This window comes from Belonocnema kinseyi, chromosome 4, assembly GCF_010883055.1.
Source record: "Belonocnema kinseyi isolate 2016_QV_RU_SX_M_011 chromosome 4, B_treatae_v1, whole genome shotgun sequence".
Classification (NCBI taxonomy): domain Eukaryota; kingdom Metazoa; phylum Arthropoda; class Insecta; order Hymenoptera; family Cynipidae; genus Belonocnema; species Belonocnema kinseyi.
The window spans coordinates 90,428,967-90,441,195 of NC_046660.1; the positions used below are offsets into that span (position 1 = coordinate 90,428,967).

Below are 12,229 nucleotides of genomic sequence, written 5' to 3' on the forward strand. Positions count from 1 at the left end.
TGATGCAAAAATTTTGTTTTAAATTACAACACGATGTTTATTGCTGTTTGAAATAAAAGTTTTGAAGTGTACATTCTTTACTATCAGCTCCCTCTCCTCTTCTTCTGAAGAAAACAAGTTGTCTTCGACAATTTATGACAAAAGTAAGAGATTTTTAAACAAAATGATTCATTTTGATGTTTATTCATTATTTGTTCATCACTAAAAAGCCAAAAAAAAGGCGACGTTGAAGTTTGCCACAGATATACATTTCTAACTTGTGTAGTTAAGTTAAAAAAAACTAAGCTTCATATCGAAAAAATAAAAACATCTCGGGATTTGTGTCGGAAATATCTCGGTGCGCATTTTTTGTTTGATTAAACAGTTTGTTAAACAATTGCAATATTTGTTTTCTTTCTGAAATTGTTATAAACTAAGTATGTATCGGATCGAAAAAAAAACAAGTGCACCATTGAATTCCTCTCGAAAATATGTAGATGTTATTTTGTTTTGTTCGTTTTTTTAAACTCATTTTTTAAACAATTAGCGCATTTGCTGTTCAACGTAATGTTGATGCGTGCCTGTCGATATGGATTTAAATTTTGTGTAATTAATTTTTTGTAAACTAAGCCTCATATCGAAAAAGTAAAAGCACGTCTGGATTCGTCTCGGAAATATCTCGGTACACATTTTTTGTTTTAATAATTTGTTAAGCAATTACATTATTTGTTATCTTTCCTCAATTGTTATAGACAAAGTATGCATCAAATCGAAAAACCGGTCCACAAAAAACCCGTGTAGCATTTTTTCGTCAAATTGTTTTTTTTACAATTATGGTCCGCCATATTGGATTCGTTATTTTTAAATTTGGCATTTTTATTCTGGATTTGATATCAGCGACTCCAAAAGCCCTTAAATATTTCGAACAATCGCTTTTATTAAAAAAGCCATCCTGTAAGGATTCAAGGAGCACATTTAATCCCATTTTTCTCATAAAACTGGAATTTTACTTTAATGTACAGGCCTGATGTAGAAGCAGCATGTAATTATCTATTTAAAAATTGCTAACTTCATCATAGATTTTCAAAGTCCAATTTTTTAAACTTTCTCGTAAATTTCCTATATTTGCTAAGAATTCATCTCTAATTAAAAAACAAAATGTATCACTCTAGATCATGTCCATCTAAAGTTTCACGATTTAAAAAAAATCAACAAAACCGCCCATAGTGCGCCCTCTATATCTTTATTACGTCTCAGCGTCTACCAAGCTGCCCTGCCTACACTGAAAAAAATGGTTTAGCTATCCCAGCTAACCATTTAGCTGGGTTTCGTCTTTCAAGAAAATACAGCGGTGTCACGTAGATTTCTAGCTATCTAAGCTAAATTTGCCATATAGAAATAATCTAAATAAATTAGCTAGATAATTTCTTGATGACAAAATCAGCTAAAACAACAGGAAATCTAGAGGACACAAGATTTAATTTTTAAAAATTTTAGTTTAAGGTATAAAATAACTTGATATAATGAAAAGCCATTCAGATTTTCAACAACAATGATTGACAGATTTTCGAGGCATATCGTTACATGAATTTTTTTAGATGGGATATTTATTGAAAAATTTGAGGTTTTGAAAAATGTGTTGAAAATCATGTATTTTACATAAATCTATTGAGGAAATGTGCTATAATGCCAAATGAAACTTTACATTAAATTTTCTCACATTTTGTTGTATATTTGCTGATGAATCATAAAGATAATTATCCCACCTCACGTGCTTCGTCTTTCTAGACCATGCTTGTGAGGCATTCAGTAGTTCATGCCGTTTTTAGTACAACCAAGCATTGCTAAGAATAATTAAGGCAAAAATTATTTAACAAAATCAAACTTAAAATTGGTCTTGAAAAATTATTGATCAATTAACGCAAATAAAGACAGCTGTGTCAAAAATCAGATGTCTCAAATATAGTATTTCTATGATTTTAAGAATGAAAGTAATATTACTGAAGGTTAAATTTCAATAATTGATGCCTTATTTTTGCGATCATAACATTTTCTACCACTCTACTGTTTTCAATTTTGAAACTAAAATTTTCTATGGCTGAACTTGTTCAAATAATTTTTCAAAAGAAACATTTTTTTAAAAAATGAGTATATTTGAAGCTTGTTTACTTATTTTCAAAATTTTAAACAGTAAAGTTGTTAGTTTAAACGCCAACCCTGTTTCAATCGGATCGACGAGGTCCATTCGATTTTTTTTATTCTTATGTAAAATGATCTCTAGAATCCAAACTGTGCAACAGAACTCTGGCAATTGTGCCGTTCTCGAGATTTTCACAACTATTTTTTTTATAAAAGTTAGAATAAACATTTAAAATTTGAAATTTTGAAATTTTTTCTCTCCTGTAGTTAAACAAGCTTATGAGAAACAATAGTTGTTGGGAAATTTTTTCGCTTCGACGAATTTTTATTGCTCAGAATCAATTAACGTGAAAAATAAGTGACAATAAATGATTTTATCAATAAATAAAAAATTATTTTATAAATGGAAAAAAGTAACACTCTTTTGAAATTACCAACTAAGATATGCACTTTTGTAATGGACACTACTTCTGTACAGTTATTAATTTGCAAGATAAAAAAGCTTTTGTTGCTACATCATCATTTTAGTATAACTTTAAAGAATAAGTGCACCAATTTTGACACATTTACGTCTTTTTCAAAAAGAGTTACATCAATTGAAAATGAGAAAATTAAACAATCATCCTAATTTGCATAAACTCAAACTATTTATTGATCATTTTAGATATACTTATATTCCTCAAGCAGGTTAGTATAGTTTCTTGCAGGAATTTTTTCTCTAGGTCTAATTCTCTTAATGAAAAATGACAATTTGTTGTAAGGCGATCAAATTACTTATAAAAAAAGCTCTATTATCTTGCAAATGATTAAATTTAGAGGAATAGTCTTTATTACAAAAATTTGTATCTCAGTTGGCAATTTCAAAAGAGTATTAATTTTTTCCATTCATAAAATACTTTTTTTGTTTAATGATAAAAACATTTATTGCATTTATATTACTCGTTAATTAATTCTGTGCAATAAAAATTCGTCGAAGCGAAAAAATTCCCTAACAGCTATTGTTTTTCATGAGATTGTTTAACTAGAGGAGAGAAAAAATTTCAAATTTTAAATGTTTATTCTAACGTTAAAAAAAAAGTTGTGAATATCTCGAGAACGAAACATTTGCCAGAGTTCTGCTACAGAGTTTTAGATTCTGAAGATCATTTTATATAAGAATAAAAAAAATAATCGAATGGACCTCGCCGATACTACAGAAATGCAGTTGGCGTCTGGATTATGTAGGGAACATGTTTTTCCGAAAAAAGTACCCCGTGATTTATTAAAATAACCATTTTTTAAATTGGTAAGAAGCGACAGTAAGTAAGATTAAATTACAAAAACTGTTGTTTTACTTATACTTGTGTTTATGTTGAATGATTATCTACTGTAGGATCATTATTTACTGTAGGGTGGTCTCGCCTATATTACTTAGTTTGCTTAATTTAATTGTTGGGTGTAAATTATTCCTTTAAAATTTTTATGTATTGATTAGAGTGGTTATAGCAATTGAAAGAACCGATGCACTCGAATTACAATGCAAGTGAGTCGTTGATTTTAATTGCAATTCGGGTAGTTAAGTGGTTTGAAACCATTTTTCTCAATGAAGCTGTAATGCAATCCTATCCATGAACGTGGATTACACAATGCAAAATTATATTCAAGTCTAATAAGCCATTGGCTAACAAATTGTACGTCAGCAACTTATTATTTATTGCTATTAAGCTTATCTTTTATACATATTCATACTGAAAATAGTTTTAGTTTTAGAGTAAAAAAAAGATAATATGTTAATTCGGTTAGACGTACAAATAATAATATTTGCTTTTTGCTACAAGTCTCTTTCACATTTTTCAGTTCAGGAAAAAAACAAAGTAATGCATCTTAAGTATTGCACAACGAAATTATTTCTTGATATTATGCGCAATATTTTTCACAGATGATGAATGAAAGGAAGTAAAAAAAAAGATAATAAAAAAGACGATGCACTCGTGACGCTTTCATTAAACATTGAGCTGCGATAAAATAAAAAAGTTTCCTTCGACAAATCCTTGTTCTTAGAATTTAAGATAATGTTAATTTCGTCCAATAAGATGTCTATTTACATTTTCATCATGAGAACATATTGTTTTTATGTGGAAACTGAGTATCGCAGATTTCTTTAAATCTCCACGTCACGAGACCTCTGAATCCGAAAAAACCGGTTTTGCGATGGTGTTGTCTGTCGTCGTTATTGTCGTTGCCGTCTGTATACTAGATAACTTTTGGAAGACTAATCGGATTAATTTGAAATTTGGCAAACGTTTTTAGTAGACAAAAAAAAATCGAGTTCCTTAACTAGCTATTTTGGATTAGAGTTCAAAAAGTTGAAGCATTTTCAAAATTTTTGGAACCTTTTTTTCAATAATAAAATTTCATGTACGACTATTTGTAGTACTTGGAAATTCGAATACTTCATACTCATGACTTTTATCGATAACAGAAAAAAATTATCTTTTTGAAATCCTTGCAAGATTATCATAACAACTTTTTGAATTGTTTCGAAAACTCGAAAATTAATATTTTGAGCGCACAAAAAATAATCTCAGTTTTCTCGTTATTTTTGTTCACAACATGTTCTCAACAAAGCTTGCAAAATGACATAAATTTAATATCGAAAGTTATTGACGAAAAAGAGGAGTCATCGATGGTTATATTACATTCCTCCACGTCTTCCGAGTACTTCAGTAAGTTATCATTTATCGAAATATTACAGCATTTTATTATTCAACCTCCACCTGATAAATTCTTCTTTAAAATTACTGCATGATTTAACAGAAATTTCAGAAAGTTACAAAAGAATTATCCCTGGGAAATAATTTATTTTATCTTGTACTATTCACTCAAAACGAGCGAAGAACTTTTGATTGATTTCTACATGAAACTTGTTGGTAATCCATTTCATTTGCTTATGAACACGACGATGGTGGTCAAATGTAATAGAAATAATACACTTAATCCATGGTACACATTCGATTACGATGAAATAAAACTTGCAACCTGGCCTATTTACCATCCAGAAACATAATACCTGGAAATGGTAGAAGAGGAGACAAAGACAAAAATAGATATGGGTAGAAAACAGCTAAGAATAGGAATAGTAAAAGTAAATATATATTTATATTTTTTCAAAATCTCAGCTTATCACACAAAGCTTGACCCCACCCCCTCCCCCGTTCCCCGGGGTGACATCACAAATACGAACACCACCTCCCTCTTTCGAATCAACATTTTCTCTTCGATTTCATTTGATGAACGCCTAAACTAAAACACAAAACATACAAAAATAATATTTTAACATACTTTAAAGCCTAAAATTCTCTCAAAAAAGGGGAAATAGTGTGATTTTTCAGGAAAAAAAGGGGAATAAATTCTTTAAAATAAAATTAGTTCATAGGAACCATACTAAATTTAATATAAAGTGCTTATGATTTCATGTCGAAATATACTGACTTTTGAAGAAAGTTGATGAATTTTGAACAAAAAAAAGATGAATTGTCAACCAAAAAAGCTGACTTTTCAACAAATAAAATTATTTATAAAATATAATATAATAACTAATATATAATAAAATATAATAACTTATAAAGGATGCATTTTTAACCAAAAATGGAAGAACATGGAAAAATTAGTTAAATTTGTTAAAAAAATTTGACAATATAGAGAATTGAAAACTGCTTCTCATCTTCAGAAGAGGTTTTTTGGTTGCATCGCTTGTTTAACAAAAAAATATTACTTTTTTCGCAGTTTTTTTTATTGAGAAACCGTGTTTTTTAGAATGAACTCGCAATAAATTTGCCAATAATTAATCAAATTGGCCATTTTTTTCAAAGTGTAGGAAGTCTTTTCCGCTTCCGTTGGTGTAGGGGAATATTTCATGAACATTGTAATCGTTTATTATAATTTAATCCGAAAGAAATATTGTGTTTTCCGAGTTTCTGCTATTAAAATTCTTTGCATGAATTTGAATACAAAAAAATCGTAAAGACGTGAATAAGCAGTGTTGGTCAGTGTTTCCTCAAGCAATATTCTTTTTGGTCAAAAATTTTAAAAAATACGCCGAGTTGAAGTCAAATGCGCTCGCCGCTCGAAGGGATTTCCATACATCACTCAACAAAAAGAACCTGCTTTTTGAAATATTCACTTACAGCAACGGAAGCGGAAGATACCCAAACACGTTGAAAAACTGCTAATTTTATTAAGAATTGACCACATTATTGCGAGTTAATTCTAAAAAACCGGTATTTTTCAATGAAAAAAAGCTCCGAAAAAAGTAGCATTTTTTAAAAACAAAACAAGCCATGCAAACAAAATCCTCTTCTGAAGAAAAAATGCAGTTTTTAATTCTCTATATTGTCAAATTTTTTGAAGAAGTAATTTCGAAAAAAAACTTCCATCACCACTTTCTTGACTTGACAATAGTTTTACCCGTTTCGAGTATTTGCCCGGTTCTTGCATCCCGGCCGTCAATTTACGTTGAAACAAATCTTTTCTTCCATGAAAATGCTTTAAATGATTGTAAACGTGATTGTTAGAATTTTTATGAAACGACAACAATTTTAATTGTTATAAACAATTTTTTGCAACAGTTTGGAATTTGTGTTTTTTTTTAATATTTCGGGTTTCCCTTTGTCATCTGAATTTTTGTGCATATTCCTAGCACAAATATATTTTTGATTGTATTTTTAAAGTACAACAATTGTCGATTTTGTAAATAAACGGAACAAGTAAGTATAAAACTTTGACCTGGAAAATATTTTTTTTTGCACTGAAGCTGCTTTAAGTCTTGGTTACAGATTTGATTTTCTTCGACTTTCTTCCTTGACTTCGAGAAGCGAACCATGTTTGTTATCGAATTTTCGGCAACAGCTGACAAAAGCATCATAGCCAAGGACAATGAAAAGAAAGAGAGGTATAGTGACCTCATAAGGGAGTTGCGACGGTTGTATCCAGAATATTCTGTTAAACTAATCGTCCTTACCATTATCGCTCTTGGAGCTGCTAAGTTTTCACTGGATAATAGCCTAAAAAGCATCTCTGCGTGTGAACGATATGCTTAAAAATTTACAGGGAAAATTCAGAAGGTGGTCGTTCTTGGGTCGTTCCGTGTCCTCAGGCTTCAAGAAACTTTTGCCGGATCGTCGTATTGATTCCGTTGCAGACTGTAACCACCTACCTCACGGTCGTGAGACGTGGTTATGGTTGCAATTTTACCACGATTTTGCTAGGATCGGGTGCAGTTTTTTCAGATTTGCACCTGCTCCCGGCGAAATCCTATGGCCTTAATACATATTTGAACATGAAATTTGCCGCTCTATCGATTTCCGATGTCAAAAAGTGGGGTTTCCACCATTAGTGTTTACACCAACAGACAGTATATTAATCACCTTCCACATAATTTGTAGCTTGCGACTAAAACAAAAACTACACGTCCTCTCGAAAAGTGAGGTATTCACTGGTAATCTTTAAATTGAACTTGACGATGATCTTAAAGCTCATTTAAAGGTTAATTTTTTTTTAATTGGGAAACCCCACTTTTTGACATCGGAAATCGATAGAGCGGGAAATTTCATATTCAAATATGTATTAAGGCCATAGGTTCAATTTGACCGTGAAGGTCACTGTAGGTTTCCTCTCACGTTTCGGGGTGCTTGATTATCGCGAGTTACTTTGCCTCTCAAGTTTCGGGGTGCTTGATTATCGTGAGGCCCCTTGCCTACCACGTTTCGCGGGATGCTTTGTGATCGTAAGGCCCCTTTCCTCTTACATTTCGGGGTGCTTGATTATCATGAATCATCTTGCCTCTCATGTTTAGTAATAGAAAATAGATCAACTGAAACTCTGCATATCATATCTTTTCTTATTAGTTGAATGTTTATAGTCGCATCAACTGTCAGGGTCATTAGCGACTGTACTGTACGGTTAATTAGAAACTGTAGGGTGTCTGTGGAGTAGTATACCAAGGAACTGAAGCGAAGATTTCAGAAAGCACGTTCAGCGGCGCTTCCTGCTTTGGGAATGGAACCCGCGCCAGCGTGGCTGCGAAGGCTGCAGTTTTTGAACATATAACGATCATTGTACCATCTAAGACATGATGACTCCTACATATCGTATCTGTTTGTTACACAAAAATACTCTTTGATATTTTTATTTTATTTTATGCTAATTTAGCGATTTTTCTTTTATGAAACCAGTTTTTTTTTACTAATATGAAATAAAAATAATGTACATTAATTTAATTTTTAATCAGTGATAACCCATAAGTTTGCCACAAACACCTGTCTACAACTTTTTTACTATTCTGGTATTATTTGTTAAATGGAAAGTGTTACTGAAGGCGATCGTATGTGGACGTGAAATAGTCTTTTCAAGCACACATTTAGGGGTGGCTTGAATAAAATTTCAAAATTCACAGTTGTGCGAACTGTTAAAAGGTTCGAGGATACAGGTAGTGTAAAAGATCGAACTAGATTAGGAAGACCAAGGTCAGGGGGAAATGAAGAGAAATCATTAGACGTTCTATTATCATTCATTAAAGATCCACACAGTTCCATACGTAGGACTTCTCAACAGCATGATTTAAGTTAATCGTCTATTCATAACATATTAAAGAGAACTATGGGCAAGTTTGAGCGCGCCTGGGGCGCGCGACGATTGAATCTCGCGCTTCGCGCTCGATAATAGGTTACCTCGCGCTTCGCGCTCGGATATTTATTCTTTGCATTTTGAACGCTTGAAAAAAACTTTATCAAAAAGATCTCTTTTAGATGGCAATATTTATATGCGTCTTCATATTCTGAATTGTCTACTTAATTAAGTATAGTCAAAGATTAAGTTTCTCAAAGCTCTGTAGGCTTTGAGGTACACATTCTCATCGTGACACTCGCGCTGCGCGCTCGATTTCCGAAAGACATTTGTAAACAGGTTTTGTTGGATTTTTTTCTTGTAACTTTTGTCGTTTTTCCACACATTTTTTTTCATTTTAAGTTTTTCAACCTTATTTTTCACGAATAAAACGAAAAGTACGCGTCCTATCAAGAAGTGATTCTTAACGAAATTGTAGATCTTTTTTGGGATAACCATTTTTGTTAATTCATCTTTTTTTTTATCCTACGTAGTTTGTCCATAAAATCGAATTTTTTATTCTCCATTATTTTTTGTGGAATCAAAATTTGAATTTTCGATTTTTGAAGAAAATCTAAAAATTGGTTATGATAATCATGTAGGGATTTCAAAAAGTAATGTTTTTCTTTTCTTGACTTTTTTTCATATCGTGCGTCTTTCGGCTTCAAATTTTGATTTTCAGTTGATTAAAAAAATTTTGATAACGCTATAACTCTGAAAAGTTTCTTTTTATTGAAAAAAGTCATTAGGATAAATTGTTTGTTCTTTTCAATACTATAAATATCCGTACATAGAATTTTCAAATTAAGAAAAAAGTTGTCTCAAAAATTTTCAAAATGCGCTCACTTTTTGAATTTTTATCAAAAATGGCTGGTTCACGAACTCGTCCTTTATTTTAACACCTAAAAAAAGTGTGCCAAAGATGAATTTGATTCGTACATTTTTTCGAAAGTTATCGTGTTTACGGACGGACGGGCGGACGGGCGGACAGACAGACAGAAGCTATCGTGAAAACCTGATTTTCGGATTCAGGGGGTCTCGAAACGTGGAGATCCGTTGAAAAAGTATGATGTCAAATTTCCGACAATTCTAATACTTTGTCAATCATAAATGATGAGAATGTAAAAAGAAGAAAATTGTTAACAGCACTTAGACAATTGGAAATCGTAAAGTGGCTCATAATAAACGTAAAACAGAAAAATGCATGAGCAAGGGTGTGGCGGGGCTTATTTGGGGGAGGTTAAAAGGGGTGAAAATGGCATTATTATGATTTTCGGCGAAATTGGACGTCAGAGAGAAAAGTGTTTTATAGAAAATATATAGATTTTAACAAAATCTACAACTTTTGTATCAGTGACTTTTTCACATAATCTCGAAATGTCCGAGAAAAATGCGAAAAACCGTGTTTTCTTTTTTTTTTTCGTTTTTTATTTTTAATTTCTGCAGATACATTTTTTTTGACGAAACTCAATGAAAGTATGCCTTGTTATGTCTTTAATATTCATAAATTTTTTGTATGCAATTGGTTTGCGAGATAATCATTTGTTCCGGTCCGAAACACTTTTTTGTCAAATGAAATTTTTTCTTCAGAAAATCATCGTAGAGAGTTCTTTCAGGTCTCAATTTTTTTGTGTTGACATATACTTTCTGAGGAAATGAAAAAAAATATAGTTCCTATTGGAGAACATGCTCAAAAATGAAAAAAAAGCTCAAAAAGTGACTTTTGCAACAATCAATTTCTCACTAAATGTTGGTAATTTGTTTAAATTGTGAAATATCTTTAAAAACTGATTACTCCATTAAATTTAGCGGAAAAAACTGTATTTTAGTATTTGACCAGAAGCTTCATTTTTGAACACTAAGGCTATCAATATTCAAGTCGAATAATGAAGCTTCAGATGGATGTATAGATTAATAAGCCATTTTCAATGAAACTATTTAGAATTTAAGATTTCGTTATTCAAAAAAATTTCATTTCTTAAGATTTTTACACTATGAATGCTTACAACATAATGTACATATGAAAAATAAATAAAAAAACAATACTGCGCTAACCTGGGTCGTTTTTAGAACATTTCAAATTGATATTCATGGTACGAATTTTCAGTATACTGTGTTTCTTCCTGAACCTCAAAATTTCTTCGATACCGCTAAATTCCTCGGATAACTGAATTTCCGGGTTCAAGCGAAGACCTCGCTGCTCGATTTCACGTGAAATGTCTTTGTATTTATCGAAATCTTTCGAAATGTTGTCAAAATTCGAACAATCGTCCGAATAAAAAAATGTAAAAATTAATTTAAAAATTAAAATTTCGTTTTTTCCTTATTCATCTGAAGCTTCATTATTCGACTTAAATGTTGATAACTTTTTTGTTCAAAAATGAAGCTTCTGGTCAAATGATAAAGTACAGTTTGTTTCCTATTTCTTCCGTCAAATTGAATGGAGTAATCCGTTTTTTAAGATGTTTTATAATTTAAACAAATTACCAACGTTTAGTGAGAAATTGATTGTTGCAAAAGTCAATTTTCGAGTTTTTTTTCCATTTTCGAGCATGTTCTCCAATAGGGACTATATTTTTTTCGTTTCATCAGAAAGTATATGTCAAGACAAAAAAATTGAGACCTGAAAGAACTCTATACGATGATTTTCTGAAGGAAAAATTTCATTTAAAAAAAGTGTTTCGGACCGGTACAAATGATTATCTCGGAAACCAATTGCATATAAAAAAATTGGTGAATATTAAAGACATAAAAAGGTATACTTTCACTGAGTTTCGTAGAAAAAAATTATTTTTGCGGAAATCAAAAATAAAAAACGAAAAAAAAAGAATACAGTTTTCACCCCTTTTAACTACCCCCAAATCAACACCCCTGCTGACGCATTTTTTAATACGTTTATTCTAAGCCACTTTAACATTTCCAATTGTTCAAGTGCTGTTAACAATTTTCTTTTTTCCAAAGTGTAATTCGCCTGCACTATCATCCCTACTAAGTTAAGCTTATTGATAAGTTAAAGAAATATGGTTTTGTTCGTCGCGTTGAGTTTCGTGAAGATATGATGTCACGCAAAGATGAAAATCCCGACTTCCCATCCAATATAGCTTTCTCGAATGAAGCAACATTTGAACTAAACTGAACATTAAATAGGCATAATAATCAGATATTGGGCAGATGAAAACCCTAATTGGTCACGAGAAGGTGATTCACAATATCCACAGAAACTAAACGTTTGGGCTGGAATACTAAATAAAAGAAGAATAGGAACGTTTTCATTAATGATAATTTGACTGCTGAGTGGTATGAAGCCGTGCTAAAGAATCAAATAATCCCCGAAATAAGAGAGATTTCTGGACATAACTTTGAGCACACAAGATACGAGGGTAGTTCAATAAGTCCTTAGAATGACCAACAGATGGCGCGCGAATCGCTCCAAATCATCTGTTTTCAGTCAGCACCACTCCCGACTAGA

The 12,229-nt window shown here is 31.5% G+C and overlaps 2 protein-coding genes across 3 annotated transcripts in view; both read left to right on the forward strand.

The window, feature by feature from the left end:
* The window catches only part of LOC117171443 (A disintegrin and metalloproteinase with thrombospondin motifs 9), a 263,326-nt gene that overhangs the window by 71,826 nt on the left and 179,271 nt on the right, over positions 1-12,229 (forward strand). The gene's annotated exons all lie outside the window — the stretch shown is intronic.
* LOC117171006 (glutamate receptor ionotropic, kainate 3-like) overlaps positions 1-12,229 on the forward strand; it is a 39,373-nt gene that overhangs the window by 7,978 nt on the left and 19,166 nt on the right. The window lies entirely within an intron of this gene.